This window comes from Oncorhynchus nerka, linkage group LG11 (genome assembly GCF_034236695.1).
Source record: "Oncorhynchus nerka isolate Pitt River linkage group LG11, Oner_Uvic_2.0, whole genome shotgun sequence".
Classification (NCBI taxonomy): Eukaryota; Metazoa; Chordata; class Actinopteri; order Salmoniformes; family Salmonidae; genus Oncorhynchus; species Oncorhynchus nerka.
Genome location: NC_088406.1, coordinates 64,993,366 through 65,004,825, shown reverse-complemented (window position 1 = coordinate 65,004,825; position 11,460 = coordinate 64,993,366). Strand labels below are relative to the sequence as shown.

At 46.2% G+C, this 11,460-nt stretch overlaps 1 pseudogene; it reads right to left on the bottom strand.

Moving 5' to 3' along the window:
• Positions 1-350: 350 nt before the first annotated feature.
• On the bottom strand, positions 351-11,304 carry LOC115137331 (PDZ and LIM domain protein 3-like; annotated as a pseudogene).
• Positions 11,305-11,460: the final 156 nt, after the last annotated feature.

Below are 11,460 nucleotides of genomic sequence, written 5' to 3'. Positions count from 1 at the left end.
TAGTTTTGGTCTAATCACAGTTGTCCGTCCTCGCGTTCATCCCTTTCAGCTGTCTCCCAAACACTTGCTGACCTTACAACACATTCACTGAGGATCACCGCCTGGCCGGACGCCAAATCCCAGATCGTAAACAGACAGTACCCTTTATGCCCACCGTGACACCCCGTGAGGAAGCGCAACTGACCCGGGGAAGGTGACACATTCACAGCTCCTCGCCCCCCCCTCCTTGAGGGTCTCTGTGCCACTGTGACGTGCCAGCACTTCATCTAGTGTGTCTGCCTGTCAGTCAGTCAGCCAGCCAGCTCAGGAAAGGGATGAAGAGAAAGAACATATGAGACATTTCCACAACATGGAGTCAAAACCCCCTTTATTTGAAGGAAGAGAGTAGTATACATGTAAGTGTATTCACAAACAAATGCACTCTCAGGATTTGTGCAAAACAGAGCATACAGACAATTGAGAACACAGGAGAACACAGACACAAACAGTTACAATCAAAGGTGCCTCACTGGCAGACAGAGTTTTTAGGCTGGTGCGTGCGTGTGTGTGTGTGAGAAGGGTCCTATGCTGAGGGGAAAGTGGTGACAAGGTCATGGCCCTCCGGGGGTCTCGTCCGGGCACGAGCGTGGGTCTCGCAGTACAGTTGGCCCTCCACGAAGAAGTAGCCCTTCTGTTTAAGGTTGACGTCACAGTCGGTGCACACGAAGCAGCCAGGGTGACGGAACTTGTCCCTCGCTTTCACCACTGTGCCCCTATAGGAGAACAAAAAGAGTTAACAACAGGAGCAGGCTGGAGTTACCGCTGAAGCTGACCCCCTCCCTCCCCCAAGTTTGCTGGATGTTCTTTGGGTGCTTGACCATCCTTGATACACACAGGAAACTGTTGAGAGTGAAAATCCCAGCAGCATTGCAGTTCTTGACACACTCAAACCGGTGCGCCTGGCACCTACTACCATACCCCGTTCAAAGGCACTTAAATCTGTTGTCTTGCCCATTCACCCGCTGAATGGCAAACATTCAGAATCCATGTCTCAATTGTTTCAAGGCTTAAAAATCTTTCTTTAATCTGTCTCCTCCCCTTCGTCTACACCGATTGAAGTGAATTTAGTGACATCAATGAGGGATCATAGCTTTCCCCTGGATTCACCTGGTCAGTCTGTCATGGAAAGAGCAGTTGTTCTCAGTCGTACATTGTTGTCAGCTACGTTGCTTCTCACCTGATAACATGTTTTCTCATACATATTTCTCATATGCCAGTCTTTAGTCATAGATCTGGTAGAAACATGTTAGAAATATTCAAAAGTACAACCTCAAATTCCAACTTCCCCTTTAAAGGCCCAGTGCAGTTAAACATTTGGATTTTTCTGTGTTTTACATACATTTCTACACTTAGAGATTGGAACAATACTGTCAAATTGTGAACATTATGATAATGCCCTTTCAATGTAAGAGCTGTTTAGAAAAAGACTGCCTGACATTTTCAGCCTGTTTCAGTGGGATGGAGTTTTGGCCGGGTTTTTCCAAACCTCTCTGCCAATAACAGCTAGTTTTCAGTTTTCCCCCCTCCCCAATCAGACCACTCCCAGACAGTCCTAACAAAATGATTGCTTGAGAAATTCTTCACTAATAGTTTATTATGACTATTTCAAATCGATAACAAATCACAGTAAGGTACTTAATTGTTGCCCAGAAATGTTATCATAACGAGATAAAAACAGCAATGGACCTTCACTAGTTTCTGGCAGAACTTTTGGCCTGGGTAGCAGTTTGTTTCTGCTATATATCATTATACTCCTTGCCACTCTGTCTGACCAAACACGGATGGTTAACCCAACTAAGCAAACTCTCTGTAGAAGAAAGATACTGTTTGGTAACACAGGAAGTTGATGGCACCTTAATTGGAGAGGACTGGCTCGTGGTAACGGCCGAAGCGGATTTGGTGGAATGGTATCAAAGACATCAAACGTTCCGACCGTTATTACCAGCCATCCTCCCCTCAGCAGCCTCCTGTCCTTGGCAAATGACACAGAATACAAGGAGTGGAATGATATCTCAAAACAGGTTCTGGATTTTCAGGCTGTAGCTCTTCTTTTAAGTACTGAAAGAAATGGGTGCAACTCAATACCAAACTTTTTATATGACATTCTCGGAGCAGCTTTGTCTGGCGAAGTACTCACACAATGCCGTTTCCACACTTGTCACACATGGGCAGTTTCTGCAGGTTTCCTGTGGGCGGCGGTGGCTTAGTCATGGGCGCTCTCACTGTCCTCGTCACCATGGGGCGAGTGCCTGGACAACACATGGGACACACACTATTGGTACCCTGTTCCCTATATAGTGCACTACTTCGAGCAGGTCAATACATAGGGAATAGGTTACCACTTGTGACAAAGAATACAAGTCACAAACAAATTATACAAATTAGGAGCATGCTGTACATGGAGTATATTAAATGATTTTAATATTGAAATACAAAAGGGAGCAGAGCATTAGAGACATATATGATGTCACAGATATGATGACACCATAGCACAGTATATTGATGATATCACCATAGCACAGTATATTGATGATGACACCTTAGCACAGAATTTGTGAGAAATACGGTTTTTGTGCGTATGGAAAGTGTCTGGGATCTTTTATTTCAGCTCATGAAACATGGGACCAACACCTTACACCTTGCGTTTATATTTTTGTTCATAGGCCTTTATATAGCACTTTTCTAAAACCCAAAGACCCTTTACAATAAGCAACACAAGTAAAGATATCAAGCCTGGGTCATCAGTACCACTCAAGCTGACCATGTTAGCCTGCTGAACCAAAGCCTAGACATGTAATCTGTTCCCCTACTAATTCATTTGTATATAGAGTTTACTCCTTGTATACCCACTTTCCAAGATCAGAACAACGTGCATTCTATATGAGCTCCTTCTGCTTTGCCTTATAAAATGAATGGACAACAAAATACTGATTTCAAATCACATCTTCCATTTGGTTGTGACTCTTTCCAATAGTTTTTTCTTGGGGTCAAAATGTATGCCATGTTGATAGCTAGAGGTTTTAATTCAACTATAGGTCCTGAAGTGTGTGAGTGGGAGAGAGCTAGCCCACACTGACGACGGCTTCAACACCAACAGGTTAGTCCTTGATATGTCTCATTAAGAAATAATACATTATTTTATGCAACCGTGAAGCTCTTCTTGAGTGCGGGACTGCAGCATTATAGCCTGGAATCCACACTGAATGATGATATCATTACCCACCCATACCATAATGAAAGAGAAGATACTTAGTGGAGAACTGACCGTCGCTGTCGACGAAGTCCTGCAGGGCCTTGAAGGAACCGGATTGCCGGGGCTCCTGGGGCTCCTCCTGGTCTTTCAGGAGCATGCGGTACACATCAGACTCCTCGATGGAGCTCAGCGTCTTGCTACTACAGAGACGGACACATACACACACACACACACACACAAGCAAAAATCAGTCAGTTGTACAACGGAATGCATTGAACTGAAATGTGTCTTCCACTTTTAACCCAACCCCTCTGAATCAGAGAGGTGCAAGGGGGCTGCCTTAATTGACATCGACTGCACCTATTCCATCCGAGATCTGCGGCTACCATGGAAAGCACTGTTCATCGAGCCCAGCAGACACCAGTGTAGTCATAACAACACTATCCCCCATGTCAGATTTAACATCAGAGTCGTAATTGAGGCCTGGGGGTCCGGACCCCCCCAGCTCCAAGTTTAGGGACAGGCTGTAAGTCACAGAGGGAAATTATGCCTGCCAGCTGGGGCACTCTCACTACAGGGCCCTGAGGCTTTTGGCTATTGTAGGCCGCATCAGGCAAAAGAAGGCTCGCCAGACATTACAGAGACCAGACCTGGGGTCAAATAATACTTGAAATAATTTCCAAATACATTATCAGTGCTTTATTGAGCTTGCCTGGCTTAATGGACCAATAAAATAGTCCCAAAATGGCAAAACCCTACCCATGTGGTACTCCAGGCAGGCTAGAGCAAGCACTCAAAGTATTTGAAATATTTCAAATAGTATTTGAACCCAGGTCCGACAGAGACACACATAACACAGGCACCAGCAGACATCCGTAAAAGGAAGTGAAGAGAGGGAAAAACAGAGCGGAAGAATGGACGGGAGGAGAATGGAGAGAGGAGGTTAGAGGTGATGAAGCGTGAGTGTGCAGACGCCTTTCGTATACACAACTCTTTTTATAGTCACCGCCCATAGCCAGAACACCAAGTCATCTAATCAGAGTTTTCTGAAACAGATCAACAGGCCTATGATACTAAACATGGATTGAATATGCTATATTTAAGCAATAAGGCACCTCGGGATTTGTGGTATATGGCCAATATACCACGGCAGGGCCTTACCCCCGAGGTGCCTTATTGTTACTATAAACTGGGGGGGGGGGGTAGCCTCAATTCATCGGGCATGGACTCTACAAGGTGTTCAAAGCGTTCCGCAGGGATGCTGGCCCATGTTGACACCAATGCGTCCCACAGTTGTGTCAAGTTGGCTGGATGTCCTTTGGGTGGTGGACCATTCTTTTTTTTATACATACACTATCGTTCAAAAGTTTGGGGTCACTTAGAAATGTCCTTGTTTTTGAAAGAAAAGCAAATTTTTTTGTCCATTAATATAACATCAATTTGATCAGAAATACAGTGTAGACATGGTTAATGTTGTAAATGACTATTGTAGCTGGAAATGGCTGATTCTTAATGGAATATCTACATAGGCGTACAGAGGCCCATTATCAGCAACCATCACTTGTGTGTTCCAATGGCACGTTGTGTTAGCTAATCCCAGTTTATCATTTTAAAGGCTAATTGATCATTAGAAAACCCTTTTGCAATTATGTTAGCTGAAAACTGTTGTGCTGATTAAAGTCAAGGGGTCTGAATACTTTCCGAATGCACTGTATGTGTTTCGGAATAGCGCTAGCTACAGTAACCTAACTCTGGCAGAAACAAACAAACAGAGGCTTTCATAGAAGATGACAGCGGAAGCTTATATAGCTTACTGATATCACCATGATGACAGATTGAAAGAAAGCAAGCAAGCAGGCAGGCAGACAGACAGACACCCAACCACCCATCAACCCACCGACCATCTCACCAACCCAGCCAGCCAACTCACCCCTCTGGCTTGTCCTGGACCAGGCCCCTCATCTGTCCGTGCATGGCGTCCTGGATGTTGCCTGAGGAGTAGAGGCCTATGGGGGTGTTGTAGGCTGTGCTCACCACCTGACGATGGTCGTCGATGTTAGCTGCAGCTATAAAGGGCTGGGCCTTGCGGTTGTGACCCGTACCAATGGGTTTGAACTCCTGAACGGAGAGAGAGAGCGAGAGAGAGCGAGAGCGAGAGAGAGAGAGAAAGAGAAAAAGACAAGGAGGCCTTGTGATGTTCTCTGACTTTTTTTTCTAGATGGAAATGTGTAATTACACACACAAACACCAACAGGCGTAGACACAAATATATATAGACAACTAAAACAAACAAATAAACACATACAAGCTATGCAGGTACACACACATATACTCACGCACACACAGTCTTTCTGTCTCTCACCTGCTGCTCAGCCTCCAAGTTGATTTTGAACGGGTTGGCTTTGCCGTCTTCCGTGACTTGAGGCGACCATAGCCTGGTTTCTGGTCTGGGAACAAGAATCGGGTCACAATCAAACAAGAGCTCACTGTCAACTCCCTCGGGCCGCAGGTGAAAGGATTCTGACCACAGTCAAAACACCAGTTTACATGGCGGCTGGGCCACGGTGCGCTGAGCACTCATAAATCAAACCCAACTTTATAGACTTCCTTTGGTGTGTGAACAGTATAAAAGTGTGTGTGTGTGTGTATGAGAGAGTATTTGTGTGAGTGTGTGCGTGGGCGTGTACAAGTGTGTCTGTATTAGAGAGTGGGTGTGTATAGCTCCTTTCTTGACGTTGTTGGGTATGAAATCAAAGAACAGGAATGCGAGAGCTCGTCTTTTGCCAGCTCTGGAACATTCTACATAAGACGGAACGTTCTGTGTGTGTGTTAAAAGATATCTTGGGATTCATCAAGTAAGTTCTGTAGTTAGTCCAACATGAATGTGTGTTTGACTAGCTATGTGTGTCATAGGATTCACCCAACCAGTGACAGTTTGTTTACTTCATTGGTAGTCACTTGTGTCAGTGATGTTTGTACAGCTGTCTCAATTGAATGGTGTGTGCTTTTATGTGAGAGGCGTGTGTGTATTGGCGTACGTGTATGTATGTGTGTGTATGTGTTTATGTGAGATGACTAATATCCGTGTGTGCATTCCTGTGTGTGCATGTGAGTAGTGTGACCTCTGGACGGTGAGGACGAGCTGGTAGATGGCGTCTTTGATCTTGTTCTGGGCCTCACAGTGCATCATGTCCTCCGCCGGGACGCCCTCGATGGCCAGGATGACATCACCAGGACACAGGTTGGCCACCGCCGCCTTACTGCCCGGAGTGATCTGCCCAGAGAGAGAGAGAACGAGAGTGGTGACACATAAGATTGATCATTATCAATTCCATTATCACAAATATTTATAATATAACAGTTGCTGTTATTATAACGGTGGCTGTTATTAGTGTTGTCTTCGTTTACTTTTGTGAAGTAAGCCAATGTCTTCACTTTTCATACTTAGAAAGTGAACTGAACTGAGAGAAGAAAGAAAGAAAGAAAGAAAGAGAGAGAGAGAGAGAGAGAGAGCTTGAAGTGAGAACGAAGGCTGCTGCCAAGGTATGTTTTTACGATGCTCTCCCGTATGTAACTCGGTATGACTTATAAAACCCGATCATTCAGACGGAGAGAGAGATGGAGACAGAGAGAGGAGAGGGAGATGGAGACAGAGAGGAGAGGGAGAGAGAGATGGAGACAGAGAGAGGAGAGGGAGAGAGAGATCAGTAAGGAGCAGGTGCATGCTGCTGTTAATAATCTACTAATAGCCAGGCAGAAATGTGTGCCATATTTGTCTGGTTCCGTAGTCACACAAACAACATGGGGATATCCTTCTTACCTCACCACACAAGCATGCCATCCCCATCTCACTCCCTTCCTCCCTTGTCCCCTCCCTCCCTCATCTCTCTCCCTATTTCTGTCTCACACTCCACCTCTCTTATTCTCTCTAACACTCCCTTCTTCTCCCTCCATCTTGCACTCTTTCTTCATCATAATCAAATGGCACATCAAAGTTAGGTTGGTCTGCTGTATATCAGTGCCACCTCGTCATGTCTGTAGTTAGGTTGGTCTGCTGTATATCAGTGCCACATCATCTGTCTGTAGTTTGGTTGGTGTGTTGTATATCAGTGCCACCTCGTCATCTGTCTGTAGTTAGGTTGGTCTGCTGTATATCAGTGCCACCTCGTCATCTGTCTGTAGTTAGGTTGGTCTGCTGTATATCAGCACCACCTCGTCATCTGTCTGTAGTTAGGTTGGCCTGCTGTATATCAGCACCACCTCATCATCTGTCTGTGGTTAGGTTGGTCTGCTGTATATCAGCACCACCTCATCATCTGTCTGTGGTTAGGTTGGTGTGTTGTATATCAGGGCCACCTCATCATCTGTCTGTAGTTAGGTTGGTCTGCTGTATATCAGCACCACCTCATCATCTGTCTGTAGATAGGTTGGCCTGCTGTATATCAGTGCCACATCATCTGTCTGTAGATAGGTTGGCCTGCTGTATATCAGCACCACCTCATCATCTGTCTGTGGTTAGGTTGGTCTGCTGTATATCAGTGCCACCTCATCATCTGTCTGTAGTTAGGTTGGTCTGCTGTATATCAGGGCCACCTCATCATCTGTCTGTAGTTAGGTTGGTCTGCTGTATATCAGCACCACCTCATCATCTGTCTGTAGATAGGTTGGCCTGCTGTATATCAGTGCCACATCATCTGTCTGTAGATAGGTTGGCCTGCTGTATATCAGCACCACATCATCTGTCTGTGGTTAGGTTGGTCTGCTGTATATCAGTGCCACCTCATCATCTGTCTGTAGTTAGGTTGGTCTGCTGTATATCAGGGCCACCTCATCATCTGTCTGTAGTTAGGTTGACCTGCTCTATATCAGCACCACCTCATCATCATCTGTCTGTGGTTAGGTTGGTCTGCTGTATATCAGTGCCACCTCATCATCTGTCTGTAGTTAGGTTGACCTGCTCTATATCAGCACCACCTCATCATCTATGTGACTGACTGTAGTTGAACAAGTCTCTTTGGGCCTAATTGTTAGGTTAGGTTAACTGTAGGCCCACTTCTAGTGAGGTAGACCACTTTTAACCACTTCTGGTCTATAGAACCTCTAATAAAAGCATAGATTTGCATGATTCTATTTCCTCCTAACACATCGTTGCATATAGATTGGGAGAAGGTTGTTCATGAAATGACCATATGTTTTGACGACCCAATTTTGTTGATAGGGTTGCTGCATTTTGTGCACAACAACCCACAACTATATGCTCTGTATGTTCATACAAATGAAAAGCAATTCCAAAACTCCAACTCAAAAGTAGATTTTGTTGCAGAGTTTGCAGTTTGTTTTAGGAGCCTGTCTACTTGACAGTGTCCTGGCCTCCAAAGTACACGGTCGAAACCTCTCTGTGTATAAAGTCAGGAGGTAAACCTCTCTCTCTGTATAAAGTGCCTTGCCCTCGCTGGTATTTGAGCTCGTGCTCTCTCTCTCTCTCTCTCGTGCGCTCTCTCGCTCTTAACTCATAGGCCTATAAATAACCCAGGATGAACATTTGAAACGTTGACTTTTTCCAAATCAACCATCTGTATCACCCTGTGATGTGCATCCTTTTTACTACTCTCCTATCCATTCCAACAGTCAGTCACAAATCGCTCCCTAACCCTTATATGGCGGAAGCTCCTCCACTACACTGGAACCTACCCCCTCTTCAGATCAGCAAACATTGAAGGGTTAGCGCCAGAGGTTTCCTGCATGGATGGACACTTGGGTTGTGTTCAGGAGGGAGAAAGCAACGATTTGAAACAGGGAGCTACTACCATGACTAATTTCAATTTTGCTATGCTGTACACACACTACTGAACACTAGCCCCTAGTTTCTTCCCTACTCAGCTTCCGGTCCCAGCCAAAAAATGCACGGCCGCAGCTAATTTAAACACCACTCGTCTGTGTCCGTCTAATTTAAAACGCCACTTGTCGTCCGTCCTGGAGATAGTTGTTTTGAAGAAGGGGATGTTTTTGACCCAGATGGCCCGGGAAGACGAGGTTGAGACAAGGTCGAAGGTCGGGGTTCAAGCTCTGCGAGGGAGCGGAAATGTGGCAGTGGCTAAATCTCAGTACAAGTGAGCAGCCCTTCGAACGAGAGCTGATAAAACCACGTAGAGCGGTTTAATTAAAAAGCTTTGATCAACGGCTGCTCTGTGAGAGGTTGGGAGTAAAGTGATGCGAGCGTGTCTAGTGGGTGGATTGTGAAGGGACACACGGACAGGGTCAAGGGTATGTGAGGAGATTGAAATCAATCAGCGGGAGGGGGGAAAAGTGACTGAAACTGACTCAGACTGTACTTCATCCCCCTGATGGTCAAGGTTACGCTTGGGGATCGGGTAATCTGACCCTAGATCTGTAGTTAGGGGCATCATCTACCTGCAGTGCCTTTGAAACGTTGTTTGATAATAAACACTTGTCTGACATCATGGCAGAGACCCCAGTGTTTGTCCCTCCCTCCCTCCCTTCTCTCCTTCAGCTTGCGGTTCTCTGCTCACACAACAGGTGTGTAGTGGCCCCCAAGGGTCGGTGATTCACAGACCTCCCCAGTAACTTTTAGCCTCCGTCCCTGGTGTCAGCCCTAAACTTAGACACACGCCAGGGATTACTGATACTCCTATGGTTACACACGCGCACACACATACACAAACACACGCACCGTGCCAACGTTAAAAACTCAAACATATACGCACGCACAGAGACAGACAGACACACATACAAACAAACACACAATGCTAACACAAACACGTGACGACGCTGCTGACCACACACACACACAGTTTAATGTCTTGACTTGAGCTAAATGGAGGGCGTTCTCTGAATAACTCAACCTAGATGCCAGGAGACTGCTCTTTGATCACCAGCTCATAATCCATTCCCAGCCGTCTGCGTTCATTCAGCTGCTGTGTGTGTGTGGGTGTGTGTGTGTCAGTAGATGATGCAAACAGCTATTTCAAACTAAGCTGCAGATATTTACTGGAACGCGGGTGTGTGTGTGTGTGTGTGTGTGTGTGCACGTACGTGCGCGTGTGTGTCAGAGAGAGGATGCTCCCCCAGCCTTCCACCCCATGGAAAGACCCCTGCTGTATCACGCTTTAACACACACATCCCCAGAACACACATTCACAATCCAATGATCTTTCCCTGTAAGTATCTGGGCTGTTCTATGTTAGGGAACGACCGTGTCCAAATTGCTTCCTATTCCCTTTATAGTGCACTATTTTTTTTAACCAGATTCCTATGGGCTCTAGTCACTATATAGGGAATATGTTTTCATTTGGGATGCAACCTTTTTGGCAATATTACTGCATAGTCAGTCAGGTTTAATACACTGAGCTCTTCCATGCTGTTTCTCATCCTAGCGCAGCTACTTAACTGAGACAAGAGGGTAAAGGGAAGGTGAGCCAAGAATGCTGGCAGTGAGAGAGAGAAAGGGGCGAGGGGGGGAGAGAGACACACACACACACACACACACACACACGCACACCATAGGCTAAGACAGAGCGGATCAACATAACCCTCTACACACAGAACACAATGGTGGAACGCTTGAGTACTGTATATCTGACTGTGTGCGTTCACTGTAGGACACACACACACACACACACACCTCCCTACGACTGCCTCCTCACCCACACAAACGCCTAGCACCAGGCCCGCTCAAAGATGCTCGAGCACACATCACACATACAACACATACTGTAAACACACAATCACCCACCCATTGTCAGTCTGAAAGTATCAGGTACACATGTTCTTACCCTGGAGATGGTGAGGGGCTGGTTGAAGTCCTTGCCCCCAGTCAGTCGGAAGCCCCACGGGGCCGGGCCGTTCAGGACAACGTCCAGTGGCATGTCCCCCTCTCTGTCCCTTGTCCCTGTAGCTGGAAGTACACTGGTGTGTGTGTGTGTGTGTCCCAAACACAGCAGGGTTCTCATAAACAGAGCAGTGGGACAACTTAGTCATGTACCCTTTTATACTAGCAGAGGGGTGGGGGGGAAACCCCACCCCCTGAGTGAAGTCATTGGCCCGACTCAGGACCAGAGGCAGCTCTCCCTCGCTCTCTGTTCTTTTTCTCTTTTGGCTGGCGACTCTTTCTCCTGTTTTCCTTTACTTCTGTTTGGACTCGCTCTCTCTCTCGCTCTCTCACACACTTTCTCTCTCCCTCTCTTTCCACCACCTCGGACATAGTAGCC